Consider the following 23,741-nt stretch of genomic DNA (forward strand, 5'->3'; position numbering starts at 1 on the left):
ACACACACACAAAAAAAGCAAAAATGTAGCAAAAGAAAATTATCAAAATCATAGACTGCATTTTAAGACCCTTTCTGCTACCACCCTTGCATGTTGTTTTCCTTTTTAACAGGGCTGACTTTGAACCTAGGGTCTCCCCCATACTAGACAAGCACTATATTGCTGAGTCAGCCTAGCGTTCGTCCTTCTAATAACTAGAAAAATCACTGGGCAAAGGACTGTAATTCAGTAGGCCAAAGACAAGTTAGTCATGGCGTCATGTGCATGTAACCCCAGCACTTACCGCGGCTAAGGCAGTACCATCGTTACTAATGGACCAGCTTGGGCTAGACAGTGAGATCCAGAAGTAAAGCAAAACAAACACAACCCTGAAAAAAAAAATCAAAATCCACACAAAAGAAACAGATAAGCCAGGCTTGATGGCATGACTTCTAGTCCCCACGGCTGAAGAGTCTAATGTTTCCAAGAACTCATGAGTTCCAGACCAGCAAGACAGGCAGAATCATGGAGTAATGCAAGATGGCTACTTTGGCGTTTGTTGATGAGGTCAAGGAAGAACCAGGCACCCAAGTGGATAGGTTGGAGCTGGGGCTTACTGTCAAACGGGGAAACAGATTTCAATAGCACCATGAGTAGGCAAACGGTTCAAGAATCTATCGGCCTTACCCAAAACAGGTAGGAGGCTTAGGCAATGGTCAACAGAGCGACAGGACATCGCCTACCAAGAAATGAAAAAGTTCTTTCCCTTCAATCCACTTAATTTGAGAGTTTGGCCTGAAGAGCACTGATTGCACACACCCCTCCCCTCGAACGAAGTGCTTCTCAAGTGCTTCTGCAATGCCCCAGAGAAGACTTGAGAGGCTGTTACACTTGCCCCGCTCTACCTAGGAAGAAACCACTTGCTCCATGGGAATCAGATTTGCTGCCGTCTCCTGTCTCCTTCCAGCATTCTCTAGACTGGTGTGGTGACACGGGCCTGGGTCAACTCAGCACAAGGAAATCAACAACAACAACCACAGTGGATGGGCCATGCCGAAAAGAGTTTCAGAATGGAGACAACCAATCTGACCTCACACATTAGTATTATTTAGACAAAAGCTAAACAAGAAAACACTTCTCTCTCTTCTCCTCCCCAGGCAGCTAGCTGCTGTTTGTCCCCCTCAAACCCCAGGGGAAATGTTTCCTTCATAGTCATGGGAACTCCGTCTGTTCTCGGACAGTCTCTTCTCTACGCCCTACCACAACAAACACCACCAGGATTCTCCTTCACAACAGACATCCTTTGGATATAAACAGTATGCTCCTCGGGTCTTTATTCACTTAAGATAGGGTCTTGGACAGCCCAGAGGGGCATTGAACTCCTTCTATAACCAAAGACAACTGAGCTTCTAGTCTTCTTTCTCCACATCGCAGGGGCTGGAATCACAAGTGTGCACCATTATATGGCTTGTTTTATTTTTTTGATCTTTTGTTGTTTTTGTTGTTTTGTGAGGGGGTGTTTGTTTTTTTGTTTGTTTTTTGTTTGTTTTTTTTGTTTGTTTTTCGAGACAGGGTTTCTCTGTAGCTTTGGAGACTGTCCTGGACTTCCCTTTGTAGACCAGGCTGGTCTCGAACTCACAGAGATCTGCCTGCCTCTGCCACCCGAGTACTATGATTGAAGGCATATGCCACCGCCACCCAGCTTCCATTATGTGGGTTAACTAAACTTTTAAAATACGGAATCGATTTATTACAAACCAAATGCAGACAACATCCTTGTATCTTACAGCTAGTTTAGCCCAGTATTGATATCTTATATGACTATGGTTCATTCATCAAAATTAATATTAAGGGTTTTTTTTTTTTTTTGGTTTTTTGAGACAAGGTTTCTCTGTAGCTTTTGGAGCCTGTCCTGCAACTGGTTCTATAGGCCTTGAACCCTCCTGTCTCTGCCCCCGGAGTGCTGGACTTAAAGGCATGCACCACGACCACCAGGTTAATATTAAGTATTATTAACTACAGTCCACCCTCTGAGCAACTTTGCTTGTTTCTTTTTTCGTTTCCAAAACCCCACCAAGAAGAGGCCACAACATGTCTAGTCACGTTTGCTTAAGTTCTGTTTGTTTTAACAGTTTCTCAGACACTGTTTTTGATGACCGGGGCAGTTTTGAGGTGGACAGGTCAAGTGTTTTGTATGATGTCCCTGAAGTGGGATTAGGTTGTTTTTCTCATGACTACCCGGGGGTCCTGTGGAGGGCAAGGCCCCCAGGTAAAATGCGTTTCTTTTCCCGTTGAATCAAGAATATACTGCATCAGCATGACCTATGATCAGCCAAGCTACTGCTGACCTTGGTCACTTGGCCAAAGCAAAGTTTGTCTGGCTTCTCGGCAAAACTTAATCCTTCCCCTCCCTTTACATTTTCCACATTTTTTTTGTTTGGTTGGTTTTGGTTTGGTTTGTTTCTTCTTTCCTTACTTTTTCTGAAATAGGGTTTCCCTGTGTAGCCCTGGCTGTCCTGGAACTCTACAGTCCAAGCTGGCCTGTAACTCAGAGGTCCATTTGCCTCTGCTTCTCTGCGCTGGGATTAAAGGCGTGTGCCACCATGCCAGGCTTTGTTTTTTGAGACAGTTTTACTTGACCTAGGCTGGCCTCAAACCTGCTACTAAGGCAAAGACAAGCTTGAACTCCCAACCCTCCATTTCTTCACTTGCCAAGTGCTAGAATTACAGGGATGTGCCACCATGCCCAATACATTCTACACTCTTTAGAAAGAAGTTCGAATGCAGACCAAGATGCGCCATATCCTTAAAAGAGAGAGCCATTAGTTCGTTCCTATTTGTTTATTTATTCAATCATTTATTTATTTTAAACTAGGTTCTTGGCTGTTTAGTTTGTATTATGGTCTATAATCGATTATGACTTTTTTATTTTATTCTTTTTTTCTTTTGTCTTTATTTTTTTCTTTTTCTTTTTTTTTAATTTTCTTTTTTTTAATACATTTCTTATTACTCTAAACGTTCTAGGTTTAGGGCTCATTTGGAAGGATCCGAGTTGAGTTCCCAGAGCCCACATTTAAAAAGCCAGTCATGGTAGTACACATTTACATTCCCAGTACCAGGGAAAATGCTCCCCAGGCCTTAATGCTGACAGATCAGAGAGACCAGTGAAAAGTCTTGCCTCAAAAAGACAAAATGGTCAGCACCAGATAAATGACACCTCAGGTCAGCTTCTAGCCTTCCCAGACACATGCACACAGATGCACATGCATAGATACACACCACACACACACACACACACACACACACACACACACACCTGTTTGGTCATTGAGAACTTGCTGAGTTGACTCTTTGGTCTCTTTAACACACTCCATCCTCGTGGGATTTGGGGTAGGTTGTGTTTGTTTTATGTTGTTCTTTAGTTTAAGTTTTGAGTCCTTCCTTACTTGCCGTCACTATGAGATGGTCTGAGGGCTGGAGATAAAAAGATGTTTCAAGTACATCTTCTATATTCGCTCACTTAGCATAACATCAATCAAGGTCTTGATCTGTCTTTTTGCAAGGTTAAGGACTGACCCAAAGTTCCAAATATGCTAGACAAGCATTCTACCAGCCTTCCACCAAGTTATACCCTAAATCTTCTCTCTCTCTTTCTCTCTCTCTCTCTCTCTCTCTCTCTCTCTCTCTCTCTCTCTCTCTCCGTGTGTGTGTGTGTGTGTGTGTGTGTGTGTGTGTGTGTGTGTGTGTGTAAATGCCATGGTTCATATGCACTTGTGGAGGTCAGAGAACAGCTTTCATGAGTTGGTTCTCTCCCTCCATCTTGTGAGTTCCATGGGTCAAATTCCAGTCCCGACAGTTGACAGCAAATGCTTAGCCACCCTACCGTCCTTAATTTTTTTTTTTCAAGACAGGGTCGACGTCAGTTGTCCAGGTTTGCTCTGAACTCACTCAGTAGTCCAATCAAGCCTTGGAACCGGGGCTGCCTTTTTCTGGACTTGCTGAGAGCCTAGAATTACAGACCTGCACCACCAGGCCCAACTTCACACCTTCTTGTTCTTCATTTCGAAGCTGAACATTTGCTGAACATGCACTATGGTGCCAGGTATAAACTAAAACATTTTCTTTTTAAATGTCATGTATCATCATCATGTGTGTGAATCATGTCAGGAGGCTTGAGGTCCATCCAGGGAACACAGGCCATGCCGTGTGTACTGTGGAGCTGGCTCTCCCCTTTCATCTTTACATGGGTTCCACAGAGCTAATTCAAGCCTCCAGGCTTATGTTACCAGATGAGCCATCTCACTATCCCTGAGCTAAAACTTTTAGAAGACATCACTCAAAATTTCAGCTAACCAGTGTTCAATCAATAATCTTGTTGGTAACATATTGCCCAAGGGAACACTTTATGATCTTAAACTAAGAGAGCCTGCCCGGTGAAAGTATGAGCTTCTCATTATATAAAAACTCAGTTGGGAAGTGTGGCCGTAGCATTTGGGAGGTAGAGGCAGAAGAATCAAAAATTCAAGGTCATCCTGGCTACAAAAACAATTTCAAAGACACTCCAGATTGTATGAGACCCTTTCTAAATTCGAAGACAAAGAAAAAGGAGGAGGAGGAGGAGGAAGAAGCAGCAGCAGTCAGATGTTAACAATGCGCAAACATAGCTCCAACTGCTTTAAAAACAAGATACGAAGCTCACTTGAGCCTAGGGGTTTGAGGCCAGCCTGGACAACACAGCAAAGCTTCATCTTAAAATAAAACAGAACCAACAAAAACTATAAGGTGATTAATAACACTAAGTGATAAGACTAGAAAATACTTGTAAATACACCTGACATAAAAAGGCTAATACGTACTCTTTTTTTTTCCCCATTGGTACTAGATGTGGGAGGATGACCCCGTGACCCCAGCACTTGAAAGACGGCGGTGGTGGCACAGCCAGAAAGTGGTGGCACACACCTTTAAACCCAGTGCTCTGGAGAGGCAGAGGCGGGTGGATCCTTGAGTTGGTAGCCAGTTTGTTCTACATGGCCAATTCCAAGACAGCCAGGGTGACACAGAGAAATCCTGTTTTGAAAAAAAAGATAAAGATTATGCATAAAGATAAGGACTTTAGAGTTATCCTCACCCACACAGCAAATCTGAGGCCATCCTGGAACACATAAGATAAGATGCTTTTACTTGGAAGGAAGGGAGGGAGGGAAAAAGAGAAAGAAAGGAAGGAAGGAAAGAAGGGAGGGAAGGAGGGAGGGAAGGAGGGAGGGAAGGAAAGAAAGGAAGGAAGGAAGAAAGAGCGAGCCTGCAAACACAGCGCTAGCTCCCATTTACGGAGGGCCTACCACTAGGCACAGCAGTATACCAACCTTATAGGTATCATGATTACTCCTATTTTACAGATAAGGAAACTAAGCTCAGAGAGTTTAGGTGATTTTCTCCAAGATTACGCATTTAGATCATTGCATACCTGGAATTTAAGCCCACTAAGCACAGTTACAGAGTATAAGCTCAGCCTTTCTCTGAAAACAGATCTGTGATCAAAAGACAGGGGTATGTAATTAATAACAAGAATAATTCCCAGGTTTGAGAGGTAAGATCAAGGAGATAGGAAGGGGAAGGCAGCCCCCCTCATTCTAAGGGAGACGGAGAATGCCTTAAGATTTATCCATCCACAAGCACTTACCCAAATGTTCCCATCCTGGATTAGCTGAGAGCTATTCCCAGGGCATTAGCTTGGTGTAAGCCGCTGTCTAGATTCGTGCTTGCTGAACTCACCCTGTCTTCAGCCATGGAGATGCTCTAGTGTAGAGGGTCCTGTGGGCTCAATGCTTTCAGTAAGGGAAATGGAAGATCCTATAAGAAACCAAACAAGCAGGCAAGCTCCCCTACCCCAGTGTTACTCAGTTCTTTAAAATGTTAATATATTTCATAATAGGATTTTTTAAAAGTGTTTTTCATTTTATGTGCATTGGTGTTTTGCCTGCATGTATGTCTATAAGCATTAGATCTTGGAATTACAGACCGTTGTGAACTGCCATGTGGGTGCTAGTAATCGAATCCAAGTCCTCTAAAAGAGCAATCAGTGTTCTTAGCCACTGAGCCATCTCTCCAGCCCCAGATAATCATCAAAATAAACATTTCAGTATTATGTGGTTGTCAGAAAACAAGTGGCAGGTACGAGTTTTTTGAAATCTTAATTTTTCCACTGAAAACATAAAATCTCCACCTACTATTTATAATGTACCCTATTACTATTGAAAATCTTTAGTAACACATACATCTTTACATGCTCTACTGTGTCTGACTGTATTGCAAGACATTTATATGGCAGATCATAAAAGGTATAAGATTTTGCTTATAGTCTTTGGAAATTATATCTCCTATGAACATGAAACTAGCACTACAAATTAACATTTAACCCTAAAAATAGTTCATTTCCAAAGGTAAGTTTGTCTAAACAGGAAAGTTCTTTTTCAATTACTGTAAAATTAAAATATCCTGCACTATTAGCACTAAAAACGATCCAGGCATGATGGTACACACTCGTAATCCCAACATCAAGTTGGCTGAGACAGGAGGATTGCCATGAGTTTGAGGTCACTTTGGGTAACATTGCAGGTACACCCAAAGATCCAGAATTACATAGTGAGACCCTATCTCTCTTCTCTTTTTGTTTGTTTGTTTTTTCAAGACAGGGGTTCTCTGTGTAGCCTTAGAGCCTGTCCTGGAACTCACTCTGTAGACCAGGCTGGCTTCAAACTCACAGAGATCTACCTGCCTCTGCCTCCTGAGTGCTGGGATTAAAGGCATGCACCACTACCACTTGGTAATAGTATCCTATCACAAAGAAAGTGCTTGGGAAGCTGGGTAGCAGAGAAACAGGGGCCTGCCACTAGACCTCACCTGAAGAGAAGATGGCAAATACAAAATGACAGAAAACTTTCTCATTTAACTAAGTAGTTTTAGAAATGCTTTGTTACAACTATACTTAGGATAGACTGACTATAACGCTCAGCAGAGTGCTTGCCGTGCATGCGTGAGCTACTGAGCTTGGTTGCTATCACCAGTATATAAATGAATACATAAATATATGCTCCTTTTTAGCTTACATAACCGTAGTCAACGTCCTTATAGTTTTTCAGATGGGAAAGCGGAGGGGGCTTTCGGACACAGGCTGGAGAAACAAGCCGGGCAAATTCTTTGCCTCCAGCAAGTCCCTTTGAGAAGGGAGATAAAGACAAGCTAACTTCCCACCTACATGCCTTTCCCTCTCTGCCTGAGAGCTGGCTGGTTTTCGTCTGCACTCTCTCTTCCATCCCTGCACGAAAGCTTGCTTTCTGTCGGCCTTTCTTGCTCATATCATTCTTTTAATTAGTAGCCAGACCACTGCCCCCGATACCGAAGAGATGAAAGGGTGCTAAAACAAAGACATTGCAAACTCAACTTCAAAACTAGTACCTATTTGCATTGTTAATTAGTATGCAAAGTAGTAGGTGTCCTGGTAGTCTTCTCCGATGTCTCAATTTTGATTGTCACTACCACCACTGCTCATTCGTTCTTTTTCTTAAAGTTTTTACTACATTTATTTGTTTGTATGTGCGGGTGGGGAGAGCATGGGCCATGGCATCCATGTGGATGGAGGTCAGAGGACAACCTGTGGGGGGTGGGTTCTTTCCCTCCACCATGTGAGTTCTAGGAATCAAACTCAGCTCATCATTCTTGGTGTCCTTACCCACTAAACCATCTCACCAGCCCTCTTCCTCCTCTTTTCTCTTCTTCCTCCTTGTCCTTCCTTTCTCTTTTTAGAACAGGGTCATACTAAATAGCTCAGCTTTCTCTTGGAACTAACACCTAAGTCATTTTGAAACAACCTGGTTTGGTCGTGTGTGTGTGTGTGTGTGTGTGTGTATTGGCAAGAGAAAGGTGCATGAAATCAAAGCCTGGCCAGGCTCCATTCTCAAGGAATGCTCCTTGAAGCAGTTAAGAGTTTCGCTAGAGCCGGGCGGTGGTGGCGCACGCCTTTAATCCCAGCACTCCGGAGGCAGAGGCAGGCGGATCTCTGTGAGTTCGAGGCCAGCCTGGTCTACAAGAGCTAGTTCCAGGACAGGCTCCAAAGCCACAGAGAAACCCTGCCTCAAAAAACCAAAAACCAAAAAACCAACCCCCCCCCCAAAAAAAAAGAGTTTAGCTATAAATTGAGGCTAGGAATGCAGGTTAATGGTAGGAGGCTTTGTGCACAAGGTCCTGGGTTCAATATCCAGCACTTAAACAGCAGCAGTAGATAGTCTCACATTGACTAATAGCAACAGATTGGTGCTAACTTCAGAGACAGAAGCATTGTCATCAATTAAAAACTTTTTTAAAAGGTCAAAATTAAATCAAAAGAACAGGCAAGATGACTCAGCAGGTAAAGGCACTTGACACCTTAGCCTGATATCCTGGGTTCAATCCTCAGAACCAACATAAAGGTAGAAGGGGAGAATCAACTCTACAAAATTATCCTCTAACCTCTACCTGCGTTCCCCAACAAGCATCCTGATCACACACACACTGATGATAATAAGTTGAAGGCTAACCTAGACTACAGAGCAAGTCCCAGGACACCCAGGACTGATGGACAGAGAAACCCTGTCTCGAAAAACCAATTTAAAAATAATAAATAAATAGCCTTATACCTGCAGAAAAGTGTGGTCCTCGTCCTTGAAGAAAAAAAAAAACAGACAAACAAGAAACATCTTTTCGTAATAAATGGAAATTATTAAACAAAATCACAACCAGTCAAAATGCAGAGTTGTGAAGCCCGGTCCCAAGGGACACAGCAACAAAACAATTCCCTAGCCTAAGGCTCAGGGACCTTAGAAAAGAGGGGGCTGAAAGGAACACTGCAAGAGTCAGAGGATAGGGTGTTTGCTCTGAGACCGTGTGTCTCTGAGTAACGTCAGAAGCGACACCCGTAAAATCTCGCCCATATGACTGTCCACACATGAGCTGAACAAGGGCAACAATGGACACTCTGTGAGGGACAGCCTATGAGAACTCAGCCCTACACAAGGAATTACAGAAAGCAAAGGGACGCCGAGAGTAGGAGAAATAGTCTTCTCCAGGGAAAAGCATAGCAACTGATTATTCAGTATCCAGTGGGCAGCCCTGAAAATGTATATACAAGGAACATTGTGCGGACTGAGCAGGCTATATTTAGGAATACACATTGTGTATATATGTATGTAACTGTATCTATACATGCACGTAGAAACAATCAATGAAAACAGAGGCCATGCATTTGAAAGATAACAAGGGCGTGTGGGAGAGTTTGGAGGGAGGAATGGGAAGAAGAAAATGAGGCAATTATATTACACTCTGAATTTTTTAAAATAATTCTTGTAAAAAGCTGGGCAAGGTGGCTCACTTCTATAATCCCAACACCCAGGAGTATGCGAGAGGTGGATTGCCACATGTTCAAAGCTAGCATGGGCTGTAAGTTCCAATGATAGTCTCTCTCACAACCAAATCAAAACAAAACAATTAAAAAAAACAAACCTTACAGGACATATAAACAATGATTCACGGAATACACAAATCCTGAAGGGCTTTGTAGATGGTTGACGTCATTAGACTCTGCATTTAGCCTCTCTAGGCCCACTGAATATCAGGTGCCCTCTCTCCCTCCTTTCGTGTGTACAGAGCGGGGCGGGGGTGGGGTATAGCCTACTAAAGCCTTATAGGTTGATAAATCTTACACTCACGGTGTTCACACCAATTGCTCTAGAAGCGTCAAGAAGAAACATAATATCCTTTAGGGGGAAAAATCTTGGAGACGAATGTTGTCAGTTGAATATAAGTAATTCATATGGCTGTCAAGAGAGGGGTATAATAATCATTTATGTAGTATATTTAGCTCTTAATAGCCTGTGTAACGAAGTGTTTTGAGGAAGTGGGAATGGTTTGGTTGTTTTTTTGAGACAGTCTCAGGTAGCTTAGGTTGTCCTCCAACTCTCGGTGTAGATGAGGAGACCCTGAATTCCTAAAACTTCCATTTCTGTGGCCCCAGCGCGGGACTGCAGACGCGCACAATCACACCCAGCTGGAACAGGTATTTTTTTATCTACTCAGAATCTCCTAGTCACGCGTTATCCATACCCAAGTTCTTATCTTGAAGATGTTTTTGAAAACTACTGTCATAAAATGCCTCAAAAATATTTCATTGATAAAACTACTTCAGACACAGCTGGGAGTGGTGTTACATTCCTATAATTCCACCACCCTAGAGGCTGAAGCAGGAGGATTAAAAGTTTGAGGCCATTCAGGCATTGGGGTTCCGGATGTTAAGCAGGGCGATGAAGGAAGGGACGATCAGGCGGTCCCTCAACGGAGCAGCGAAAGTTTTAATGAGTGATGATTCAGCAGAGATGCTGAGCCAAGGGGAAAGTCTGCACAGGAAAGGAAGTGTAAGCCAGAGAGGCTGTTAGACACAAGATACCCCTCCACCACAGTTAAAAGGAATTATTGAGCCAACCTAGGTACATAGCTCCTGCTGGGCTGGGCTAATCAGAGCTATTTAGCAAGATCTTGGCTGAAAATGAAGAAGAAAAACAAAAGAATCACTAGGGAGCTAGGGTTGGAGGTAAAAATACCCAAGACCCTGGACTTGGTGCCCACCACTATCACCACCAAAAAAGGAATCACTGGGAGCAAAGATGTGAATGCCCTACTTTTTGTCTCTCTTTGGTATAAGCTACAAATCACGAATATCGTAGACACTGCATTTTAATAGTAACACGTTCTCATTCAACACCATCTCCTGCAATTTGGCGAGTTCTATGAACCAGTAAACCAAAGTACATTAAAAGTTATACATTCAACCGGGTGGTGGATGTGCACGCTTTTAATCCCAGCACTTGGGAGGCAGAGGCAGGCTGATTTTTGTGAGTTCGAAGCCAGCCTGGTCTACAAGAGCTAATTCCAGGATGGGCTCCAAAGCTACAGAGAAACCCTGTCTCAAAAAACCAAAAAAAAAAAAAAAAAGTTATACATTCTAGCCAGGCATGGTGACACAAGCCTACAATCTCAGCTAGTTGGGAAAGTCACAAATACAAGGCCTGTCACAGTTACAGAGTGAGTTTAAAGCCAGCCAGGACAACTCGGTGAGACTCTATCTCAGAATGAAAAGTACAACAATGGCTGAGGACATGAGTCAGTAGTAGGACCCTGGCCGACAAGGCCTTGGGTCCAAATCCCAGTACTCTCTTCCCTTCTCCCTACCCCAAGAGAAAGAGAGAGAAAGAAATGGACTCGGGTATGACTCAGAGATAGAGCACATGTTATATGTAAGGCCTTGGTTTACTACTCAGAACCCCAAGAACAAAATGGCCAAAACTTCAGCAGGGCATGGTGGCATACGCCTACAATCTGAACTCTTGGACAGCCAAGAAGAACTACCGAGCTGGAAGCCAGCCTGGGCTACAGAGTGAGACTCTGTACTGAAAAGAAAACACAATTTTTCAAGAGGATATATCTGAGTTGGACTGATCGATAGTCACACTATTGGTGGTTTAAATAAAATGCTTAGAAATGTCTATAGTTGCCAGGCAGAGGTGGCGCACATCTTTAATCCCAGCACTCGGAAGGCAGAGACAGGTGTATTTCAGTGAGTTCGAGGCCAGCCTGGTCTACAAGAGCTAGTTCCAGGACAGTCAGGGCTACACAGAGAAACCCTGTCTTGAAAACCAAAGAAAAGAAAGAAAGAAAGAAAGGTTCCAGTCTCTGAACTTCCTGTATTTGTTCCATATGCCAGCAAATCACACACACAAAAAAGAAAAAAACCTCTATAGTTTTACTAAGACATGCCTCTCTACCCACCTCTAACCTACTTTATGACTAAATTTTAGTATTTTCTGATAATAAGAATGTGCTGGTCCCCAGAAGTCCTATATGACAGCCAAAGTAGGTGACCTGTGTCTGTGGTCCAAAGGTTGTGAGCCTCCCAGTCTGATGGTCACTGAATAGTCAATTTTTTACCCCTTTGCCAAGGTGTTTTCTTAGAAATCTTTCCAGAAAACCATCTCTTGAAAAGGAGTAAAGCCTCAACCCTTGGACCCTGAGATGATTAAGGTAACTGTTTTACTCGGTGATAAACCATGGAGGAAGTTAGAGAAGGAAATGTTTAGCTCCTAGAGCTGCCTTTGTACACATTGCAAGTTTGAAGGGCTGTGAGATTTGGTGGACAACCATGGCTGCAGGGCTCCACTGTCAAGCTGGGCAGCACTCACGAGGGGGCCTTGTAAAGATGATAATCTCCAACCAGTGCCTCAGGACCTTCCCACTATTAGAACCAAAGCAATCTTGTCAAGCAACTCTCTCTCTCTCTGTCTCTGTGTCTCTGTCTCTCTCTCTCCCTCCCTCCCTCTCTCCCCCTCTTCCTCCCTCTCTCTCTCTCTGGAAAGCTCAGCACAGCCAAAAAACAATTTATGCAAAGGCTTCTATTCTTCCAATGAAAGGATTCACCTAGAATTGCAGACATCAGGGAGGACCATGGTGAGGGACACCTCTGTCATCTACCTGGAGCTAAACAATGAAGACCCGTGTGTGACCGGGGCACGTGTGTGCACACAGACACATGCAGGCAAATCCATTACATACATAAAATAAAAAATAAATATTTTTAGAGAAATGTCTGTGGATATATCTCAATGGGAGAGCACTGGCCTAGCATGTGTGTAAAGGGCCTGGGTTCCGCTCTCAGCAGCAAGTTAAAGACCAGAAAACAGAAACTCAAACAACACCCGGGCTCTGCATGAGACCAGTTCAGTCACGATCTCTGAACGTGGGGCAGAGAACACAGGTGGTTCTACTGGGCAGCCAGATGGAGAAGCTGAGACTGGAGAAGACATAGTAATAACTCCATAGGACCACACGGACCAGATGACTAAAGGAAGGGTTTGGAGCCGGTTGTATCTGTAGCCGATTAGTATAAGCTTCCTGGCGGCTTTAGTAACAGCTTCACTCGTAAAATGTGCTCTCCTAGGTCAAGTCGATTTCCCTATGACTGAAAAATTGGTTTCACTCTGTTCTTGCCCACACATTTATAAAAAGGTATTCTTAATTTTCCCGTGTGGTTTAGTTTGGGCTTGATTTTTTGAAAATATTTTTTTTTATTGCTTTAAGCCTAGATGCAGTGAAGACAGAAATATATTCAAGCGTCAGAAGAAGCTTCATTTGGCCAGAAAGCCATCACTACAACTCTCTCAGAAGAACTCTATTGAGGAAGAAATGATTTGAAGTTCAAAAGAACTAAGAACATAGCTTACTGGTAAAGCACCAGTCTGAGGGGTGCACAGCTAGGGACTAAGAGAACAATCTTTTTTTTTTTTCAAGACAGAGTTTCTCTCTGTAGCTTTGGAGACTGACCCGGAACTCGCTCTGTAGACCAAACTGGCCTCAAACTCATGGAGATCCACCTGCCTCTGCCTCCCCAGTGTAGGGGTTAAAGGCATGCGCCACCACCGGTCAGGCGAATAATCTCGAGCTACTTAGTTGATTATAGCAGTTGATAATAATAGCTAACATCCTAGAATTTCAGTAACTGCCCCACGAACAATTTACTAAAAGCAGCTCGGGTGCAATGGAATAGCTAGGGGATTTCTTAACCAGAGAAACTTCATTTTGAAGCCAATCCCTCTGTTACTCACCTCGTCACCCCCAAGGGAACCCAGAGTAGCCTCATTACCCAAGAGGAAGGAGCTCAAGGCCATTTACGCAATGCCCCCTACACTCTGAGACAGGGCAAATGGCAAAACAAGGATTGCAGCCAGACCTGGGTGATCCAAAGTCTAGGTTCCTCCCCATGAAGGTCGAGGGTCATTCCTACCTCTGAAAACCAAACATCTTGGCTGCCTTCACAGTTCTACCTCACTCAACCAAATCTCATCCCCAGACAGGACTCTCCAACGCTAAAGCCGCAGTTGGCAGCATGAATTAGTTAGCATGGGGCATGCTTAAGAAAGAACATTGCTCCTCTGTAAGATTTAGCTACTACTCAGCGGCAGCCCGTCTTTGTCCAGGAAACAGTAACCCCAAAGTTACCAATTCCTCTAATGGCTTTTGACTTTGCTCCTTTGGAGGGGATGTTTGTCCACTTTGGAGACGATCTTCACGTAGTCCAGGCTAATCTAAAACTATGTAACTGAGCTGGGGAAATAGCTCAGAAAGAAGAGCGCTGGCCGCTCTTCCAGAGGATCCGGGTTCAATTCCCAGCACCCACATGGCAGCTCACAACCATCTAGTTTGGGTGGCTCTGACACCCTCACACACGCATCCACGCAGGCAAAACACCAATGCACAAAAATATTTTTAACCAAGGCCAGCTGGACAGGGACTGACGGAGCATGAGATCAAACCGGACACTCTGAACGTGGCTGACAATGAGGGCTGACTGAGAAGCCAAGGACAGTGGCACTGGGTTTTGATTCTACTGCATGGACTGGCTTTGTCGGAGCCTAGTCTGTTTGGATGCTCACCTTCCTAGACCTGGATGGAGCGGGGAAGGACCTTGGACTTCCCACAGGGCAGGGAACCCTGACTGCTCTTTGGACTGGGGAGGGAAGGGGAAGGGGGTGGGGGGAGGGGAAGGAAAATGGGAGGAGGTGGAAATTTTTAAAAATAAAATAAAATAAAATTATGTAACTGAGATGACATTTAACCCCTGAGTCTCCTGCATTTACTTCCTAAGCATTGATTGGGATTACAGTCGTGCACTCCCCACACAATAGGTTTCTGTTCTGAGATCTAACCAGGGCTTCCTGTGTGCTAGACACGCACTTAACCAACTGTTTAACACCCTGGCTATGGTTTCCTAGCTGTGTATAAAAAGAAAGAAATCTTTATCTTGGACAGAAACGACCACATTTTCAAATGTTGATGATAAGTTTACTTGTCTTTAAGACCATTACATGAGACAACATTGAGCAGCTAAACTATATCATGTATGTGTTAGAAGAGAAGGGGTGGCCTTGCAATATTCTTATCTTTTGGTTTCTGATAGACATCATTTGGCTTAGGTCTGGGTAAATGAACTTCTAGATAACACCGGAGGGAAGGACAATGGCCACCAAGTCCCCGATAGAAAAGGAGTCAGTCATTTATTACTCAGTATCATTTCAAATACCGCGAAAGACAGCCTTTAATACGCTAAGATGTTATAGACACGAGAAACTTACACATCTCTCTCCTCTAACAACACATCGATCATCACCTTAAAAATAAATAGAAAATCCCAACAGAATAAGGCAGAAAGATCAAGAGTTTGAAACCATCCTGGCCCTCAAACCCAGGCTGACTCTGAACAAAAAGCAATTAGAAATAACAAGAGAAAAAAGAAAAACAGCCCTGTAATGGTAGCACACGCCTTTAATCACAGCCAGCGCTCAGGAGGCAGAGGCAGGTGGATCTCTGAGTTTGAGGCCAGCTTGGTCTACAGAGTGAGTTCCAGGACAGCCAGGGACACGCAGAGAAACCCTGTCTCAGAAACAAACACATTATCAAAAGCAAAGTTAAACTGAAACCAACTTATTGCTGCCATTGGGGTAGCTCAGCTGATAACGGCGCCTGCCACCCAGGCTGAGGACCTAGGTTTGATTCCTCCAATCCACAAGGAAGAAGGGAAGTGACTCCTTCTGATTGTCCTCTAACCTAATAAATGGTTTCTTTTTCTCTTCTTTTTTTTCCTTTTATTTTCTTTTCCTTTTTTTAGAAAAGGTCTCACTGTGTAATCCTGACTGGCCTTAAACTCACAGAGATCCACCTGCCACTGTTTCCAAGATGTTAGGATTAAAAGCGTGCCTGGTTCAAAAATTTTACTAAAATAAATATTTTTTTTTAAAAAAAAATCAACTCAGGGACTGAACAGTGGTGGCACATGCCTTTAATCCCAGCACTTGGGAGGCAGAGGCAGGTGGATAGGCCGATCTCTGTGAGTTCGGGACCAGCCTGTTCTACAGAGCAAGTTCCAGGACAGGCTCCAAAACTACAGAGAAACCCTGTCTCAAAAAACAAAACAAAAAAAAAAAAAATCAACTTGGCCACGTGGTGGTAATGCACACCTTTAATCCCAGCATTTAGGAGGAAGAGGCACGCAGGTCTCTGTGAGTTCAAGGCCAGAGTGAGTTCCAGGACAGGCACCAAAGAACGGGGAGAAAACCCTCCCCCGATTAAAAATAAATAAATAAATAAATAAATAAATAAATAAATCAACACGATGCTTTAAGGCAAATTTCTCTTATCTATAGCAAACCGAGGAAGTACCATCAGGATTGAAGAAAGCTTTCTGTTTGCTCCCCCCAAAATGACAATTTAAACAAAAAGCCCTCAGGTTGAATTACACCAAAAAGAAACAAATTCCTGTTTTCTAAGCTTCTCCCTTAGCTCTGGCTCTCAGAAGTCTGCCTTGGAGATAGGGTTGGAATGTGGTTACAGGCTAGGAATCAACTCAGTGGCTGTGCAGCTAAATTCAGGTTTGGTCAAAGAGCCCCCAAGGTCAGTTAGTGGAAACGGTTTTGTCAGTTACCCTCTGGGCCTCAGTCAGTCCTGAACAGCCTCGTGTCTTGGTTTGATGGGCAGCATCTAATTCCCCTTAGAAACTACAGCATTCCCCATAGAATTGTCTGCTTTCTCCTCCCAGCTCTATATTGCTTTGTGAAGTGTTGCACCTTAAACATTTGGAGGTGCCTCATCGGATCTGCAAAGACGCGGGTCTCAAATCCGTGCCCTGAAAGACCAAACTAGTAAAAAACAAAGAAAAAAAACATTTGAGATGTCAGTTTCTCGTTGAATTGATGTTTAAGACAGTAACTTCTCAGCCGAAGGGAGAACCACGCTCCGCCTGGGGCCGCTTTATGAGTCATTATTCTGTGTACGGCCTACGTTGAAGCCAGATCTGCTGTGAACAGGTCACTGACTGAAAGGGGCTGAGCTACACATAAGGCAAAGATCCTGTAAAACCTGTCTTTAAACAGAGTTAAGTCCAAATGTGTATTCTCTAAGCAACTGTCCGGTTTCAGGTCTCCTAAGTGGCCGGTCTGTCTTGAGACGCAAAGACGGGAGACCTCAGAGTCTTTCCATGCCTTGCACAAGGGAGCAAAGGACAGAAACTGATCGATCACACGCACCAAATCTTGATGGCCAGAAATTCCAAACTCAGTGCGGACTCCTGCTCTCGCTCCGGTTTCTTATTACGTCCTTTTCCTTCACACAGCCATGGAAGCCATATATGAGGGTGTGATGGGCACCACGTCAGTCGTATGCCTGGGATGGAGAGGCATATGGACATCTCATGAGTGGGTCAACTGGATTCCCGGATTCCCGGCTCGGCTCCCACGCCCCAGCCAGGTTTCTGCTATCCATCTTACCCCCCCCCCCCCCCCCCGCAAACCAGAAGTTGAATGGCGCCCCTCCCTGGGCCCTGCTCCGACCACACAGGAGTGAGCTCTGCTCACTTTCTCTTGAGCTCACACCTATGGACCTGCTCTAAATTATTTTTAAAAGAACTCATCCTCTCTGGGGCCTGAGAAATCATTCTTGCAGTTCACCAGATAAGAATTGAGAGCCACCAACTGAGTGGAAGTTTCCTGTGGGTGTGGGCTCTGGTGCCTCAGCGCTTGAGCTAAACCTGTCTAACCTAGAACAGTCCCCATCATATCAAGGACTTCACTTTCCCCTGTTTCAGTATTTTCTGGGAGTCCCAAAAAAATTAGACTGAAATTTCACAGTAAAAACTTCTTAACTTCGTCTGAAACCCTGTCAAGGTCAGAGGACAACTTTCAGGAGTTAGGCCTCTCCTTCCGCCACGTGGGTTCTGAACAGGGCGCTCAGGTTGTCAGGCCCAACAACAGCACTTTTAGCTGCCAAGCCGTCTGGTCAGATCACTGTAAAAGGCACTTAACAGAAAGTCTATTTTCAGACTTGCTTTGGTGTGCTTCCCTGAGCGCACCCCTTCTGTCTGTGTGTGTGTGTGTGTGTGTGTGTGTGTGTGTGTGTGTGTGTGTTTATACAGACATCTGTGAGAGACCAGAGGTCAATGTTTAGCATGCTCGTATTCAGGCATCTGTACTGGCCGCCCTTGGGGTCCTCACAGGATCCTCAGCTGTAGCAACTAAGAGCACTTTCTGGCCACGTTCGATGTTCCCTTTTAAAAGGTAGCCCTTGTCCACCCCCTTCTCTCCCCCCCCCCCCTTGTCCCCAGGGACTGGTCTCTGCCCCGCCCCCGTGCCCCCTTCTCTGGCCCTTCTCTCTCCTCTTCCACTAAACCTCCCACGTGGGCCTTGTTGCGAGGCGTGACGTCTCTGCGCACTATTTTTAAATAAATCACAACGGAAAATCCTTTTCTAATGTTCTCCACTCTATTTCGTTGTTGTTGCTGCTGTTGGCATTCTGTCTTTCACTGAACCTAAAGTTCATCAATTTATCTAGACTGGCTGGCCAGCGAGCTCAGGGGATCCGTCCAACTCTGGTCCTCCCAGCTCTGAAGCTAAAGATGTGCGTGCCACTGTACGAGGCTTCCACGTGGGTGTCAGGGACCCGAACTCAGGGCCTCACGCTTGTGCAGCGGACACTTTACTGCTGAGGTACTTCCCCAGGCCCCCAACCCTGTTTCATACTGACTCATCCTGAGGTTCTTTTCCGAGTTGAAGCCAAAGATCTAACTTTATCTGGGGGAGAACTCCTTGGGCTACTGTAAGCAACAGCATGGAGCTGCGCTTTTGGCCCTGCCGCACGCACGGAAACCTATGAGCCCAATACATGCTTCCTCGGTACGCTGTTTTCTTTTTTACAGGGATATTGTTGCTGTTTAATGCACTTATTTTACTTTTAATTATATGTATGTGTGTAAGCCGGGTGGTGGTGGCTCACGCCTTTAACCCCAGCACTTGGGAGGCAGGGGCAGGTGGATCTCTGTGAGTTCAAGGCCAGACTGGTCTACAGAGCAAGTTCCAGACCAGCCAGGGCTGTTACAATAAGAAACTCTGTCTCAAAAACAAAACAAAAAGTGTATGTGTGTGTGTATGTGTGTGTGTGTGTGTGTGTGTGTGTGTGTGGAGACAGTGTATGTGTGACAAAACTTTATATAATAATTTATCATGTTTCATAAAAGTGTATATACATGCATTTTAAATATATCCACGTATAATATATAAAATGTATTATACATGTATTTGCATGTGAGTACCTATGCTCATGGAGTCTACAAGAAGGCATCAGATCCCCTGGAGCTGGAGTTACAGGCAGTTATGAGCCACCTCCTATGGATGCTGGGATCAAAGTTTGGGTTCTCTGCAAGAGCAGCACCATGCTCTTACCCAATGAGCATCTCTCCAGTCCTGTTACTTTGAGGCAGGGTCTCACAGATATCCTTCTGACCTTTGGAACAACACGCTGTAGGGATAAAGACAACTCTGAGTTTTTTTCTTTTGTGTTTAGTAATTCTAGTGTGTGTGTGTGTGTGTGTGTGTGTGTGTGTGTGTGTGTGTGTGTAGAGGAGAAAGAGAGAGAACACTTTATATAATAACTTGTCATGTTTTATAAAAATAATTCATCAGGGTTTGTGTGGTTGTTGTTATTTTGTTTTGGATTATTTTTCTTTTGGTTCCTGCATGCAGGTGCTACACATAAACGCATGCAGGCACACACATGTGCATATCAGTAGGTAAGTAATTTAAAAAAAAAAAACAGGAAAAGGAAGAAGAAAAAGAAAAGAGGGAGGGGTGGAGGAAGGCAAGGGCCAGTAACAGGAGCGTCAATCTCTGAGTCATCTCAAAGGATATTTCTAGAAAGTTATAATGTTTTGTTATTCTAATTTTTAAATCGCATTGTATGTGCATGCGTGTGCGTGGGTACCAGTTTGGAGGTCAGGACAACTTGAGGGAGTCAGATCTCTCTTCCATCACATGGTTTCCCAGGGTCCCTCTCCAGTCACCAGGTTTGGTAGCAAACACCTTTTCCCACCGAGCCTTCTCGCCAGCCCCACAGCTATTTAAAATGTAAAATAAGTCAGATTTTCTACAGTTAATTTAGATTTTATAAAATCTACTTGCCTTTAAGGAAGGCGTATTTCCCATGTCATTCATAGGTTTAATCAAAATTTTAAAAGGTGGAGATCGTGGCAGAAGATCAAAGAAGGAGAAATAGGTGGTAAGCTGTGGTCAGTTTTACATCAATAGCATGCAGCCGCCAACTCCTCCTATTTCTTGATAAAAACCCATTAATTCCAACTCCCTCCTGTGCTAACATCCACTTCAAGAAAAATATGCTTGGACCTGCCTCGCGCCTGCATGCCTTTCACACTGCGAGGAGCAGAGGTGCAGAAACAGGCTGAGGGGCTGCAACCTTTCTGCTGAGTTCAGCGCGTCTCTGGCACCTCTGCCCCTCCTCCACCCACCTATGCAGTCCTCTCAAGGCCCCTCCACCGCCTGGGGTGGAAGAGAGATCAGATAAGGGCACAGAAAAGGTTGCACGGTGACCAAACAGAGTACACGCATCTACTGTGGGATGGGTGGCAAGAAACAGAACCCCGTGAGCCTGTTTTTCCACACGTCCTGAGAGGAGTCCAGAAGGTTACGTTTTTATCTGTTTTGTATCTTAAGTAAATTCACTAATTTAGAGAACCTGGACTTCCAAGCTGAGTGCAAAGACGGAGCTGCAGGATTCGTGCGGCCGTTCCAAACTGTGAGCCTCTGTCGCACCGCTGCTCCTTCCGTCCTTCCTTCAGTAGGGGTAAAACCGGCTTTACATACAGCCTTTCTCAACAGCCCAGGTAACTGAACCCAGACACTTCTGCATGCTAGACAAGAAGCATTCCACCACTGAGTTCCATCCTCGGCCCTCCAATTTATGTGCTCTTTTGTGGAGACTGGGGGGCTCAAGAAGGTTTCTCTGTGTAACCCTGGAACTTGTTTTGTAGAACAGACTGGCCTCGAACTCAGAGATCTTCCTGCCTCAGCCTTCAGAGTGCTGGGATTGAAGGTGTGCACATACCTTTTATTTTATTTTTTTGAAACAGGGTCTCACTCTAGTTCAACTAACCTTTTGCCTCAGTTTCCCCAGTGCTGGGACTGCAAATGTGAGCCACCACACCCAGACAGACAATAGACATAATTTTAAGCAAACAAAGCAAAGGTTTGTTCCTATTTTGTGTGTATGAGTGTTCTGCTTTCTTGTATGTACGTGCGCTATATGTGTGTTTAGTGCCCTTGGAAGCCGAAGAGGGTATCAGATCCCCTGGAGCGGGAGGTATATATGGTTATGAACAGCCATTCTGAACACCAGGAACCAAATTCAGGGCCTCTACAAGAGCAGTCAGTGCTCTTAACCGCTGAGCCATCTGTCCAGCTCAGCAAACATTTAAGCAAACTTTTTTGTTGTTTTATTTTGTTTTGCTTTTTGTTTTGTTTTGTTGTTGTTGTTGTTTTTCAATTTTTTGAGACAGGGTTTCTCTGTGTAGCTTTGGAGCTGGTCCTCCAACTCGCTCTGTAGTCCAGACTGGCCTCGAACTCACAGAGATCTCTGCCTACTTCTGCCTCCTGAGTGCTGGGATTAAAGGCATGCGCCACCACCACACGGCACAAACTTTTTTGTAGTCTAAGGAAAAAAATATAGTCGATCATAATAAGTAAAGGTGATCGATCACATATCTGATTTCTTTGTCAGTAGGAGTACTCTCTAAAATAATGGCAAAGCATAGCGCACTAAATACACAAACCAATAGCATCCTCACTGATTCTCACTACCAAGTATCAAGAGCTATGCTGTAGCTGTGTGGACCATTCTTTTCATTGATTGATTGATTGATTGATTGATTGATTGCAAATGGAGTCTCACTAAATAGCCCTAAATGGCCTAGAATTTGTTGGGAACACCAGACTGGTCTCAAATTCACAGAGATCCGCCTACCTCTGCTAGGATTAAAGGCACCACACCTGGCCTTCTTTCTGCCTTCTAGGACATTGTCTTAAGGAGCCCAAACTGGCTATGGAACCAAGCAGTATCTTGAACCTCTGACCATTCCTACCTCCTGAGTGCCAGGATTGCAAACGTACAGCACCACACCGTCTAGATGGTGAAGAGGACGGAATCCAGGACTTCAAACGCTCTCCCTAAGGAGCCGCAGCTACAGCCCCTAAGCAGACACTTAATCAAAGCATCATTAAGAGCTCTCCCCTGCAAGCTCTCCTGTGTAAACTGGGAGGGTTGAAGGGGCAGGGAGAGGCAGGGAGGGGAGCAGAGAAAAATGTAGAGATCAATAAAAAAAAGCTTTGTCCCGCTTCTGCCCCCTATAGTGTCCAACTTATTCTATCTGATTTAAGCAAAGAATTAATGACAGTCAGGTTCCAAAACCTGCAGCAGTTCAGGTCTTCCAAGGCTCTCCTCAACTCCCTTTCTTTGTGGAAACGTGGCCTCAGGGGTGGGCTTTCTCTGATAGTATCACCAAGGTATTTAGTGACTTGAAGGTGCTCAAGTCCTTAAATTCCCAGAGGAAATGAAGGACACAAAAAGGCAGTGTTCTGCCTGAGGACAAGGAGAGGCCATGCTGGAGGAGAGCATGGAGATCCCAGGAGGTGATACAGGGCAAACTGTGGTTGACCAGACACTCACTGCCTTTGTCAAGATGCTACCAGACAAGGACTGTCTCTGTGCTCTCTAGGATGCAACCTACAAGATCAAGGAGAACAAAGAGGACCTGATGTTCCTCTTCTGGACCCCTGAGAGTGCATCCCTTCAAGGTAAAATGACCTATGCCAGCTCCAAGAATGCCATCAGAAACTAACAGGCATCGGGCATGAATTATGAACAACTTGCTAAGAGGAGGTCAAGGATCGCTGCATCCTGGGAGAAAAATTATGCAGCAGGCAGCACCATCATCTCCGTGGGGGGCAGGCCTGTGAGCGGCCTCTAAACCCTTCCCGAGAGCACCTAGCAGCCTTAGATCTGCTCTTGGGTGCTGCAGGCTGCCCCTTTCCTGTGATACCCCAGCAGGCAGAGGACAATGCTTTCACCCCAATTGCCAAACATCTCCCCTGGACCACCCTTCCCCATCCACCCCTGATGGTTCTGGCCCTCACAAACAACTTTTGTGAATCCTGTTGGGTTGAAATAGGCCAAGTTCCCCCTTCAGGCACCCAGTTTTGGGGAGCCTGTATTTCTTAAAGATGGCTTCTGCTCCTCATTCCATGCTGCTTTCTAACTGCAATAGTGATGTTGCGCTTGCCTGCTCAGTTCTATGTGTAAATGGAAGGTTATAGAAATGATCCTCTGCACCAACTTTTCCCCTGACCTTGGCCACTCAAGGAAGCAAGACAACAAGGGACCTTCCTTCCGTACATCATGTTAAGGCTAGCAAAGAAACAATAATGAACTAACAGTGGGGTGGGAGACTAAATAGGTATGGGTCATTAGAATTACAAAACCAACATGGCAGTGCACACCTTTAATCCCAGCACTGGGGAGCCAGAAGCAGGCAGATCTCTGCATTTGCATTCAGCCTGGTCTACAGAGAGTGTTCCAGGACAGCCTGGGCTACACAAAGAACCCTTGCTTTAAAACCCAAAGAGGTCCAAGGAAATATTGGCATTCGCTGATCCCTGCCTTAACACAGCAACCTGCCTGGGCAGAAAGACCAAAGTAAAGAAAGTTTGTCCCAGTTCTTCACAAACTCACTGGGACCTTATCGTGCCCAAATCAAAATCTGTTACTAAGTATGCCCATTCTCATTAATATGCAAA

At 44.7% G+C, this 23,741-nt stretch overlaps 1 pseudogene; it reads left to right on the top strand.

Moving 5' to 3' along the window:
• LOC125394891 (cofilin-1 pseudogene) overlaps nt 1–22,915 on the top strand; it is a 29,436-nt pseudogene extending 6,521 nt beyond the window's left edge.
• The last annotated feature ends 826 nt before the right edge of the window (nt 22,916–23,741 follow it).

This window comes from Myodes glareolus, chromosome 21, assembly GCF_982192425.1.
Source record: "Myodes glareolus chromosome 21, mMyoGla1.1, whole genome shotgun sequence".
Taxonomy (NCBI): domain Eukaryota; kingdom Metazoa; phylum Chordata; class Mammalia; order Rodentia; family Cricetidae; genus Myodes; species Myodes glareolus.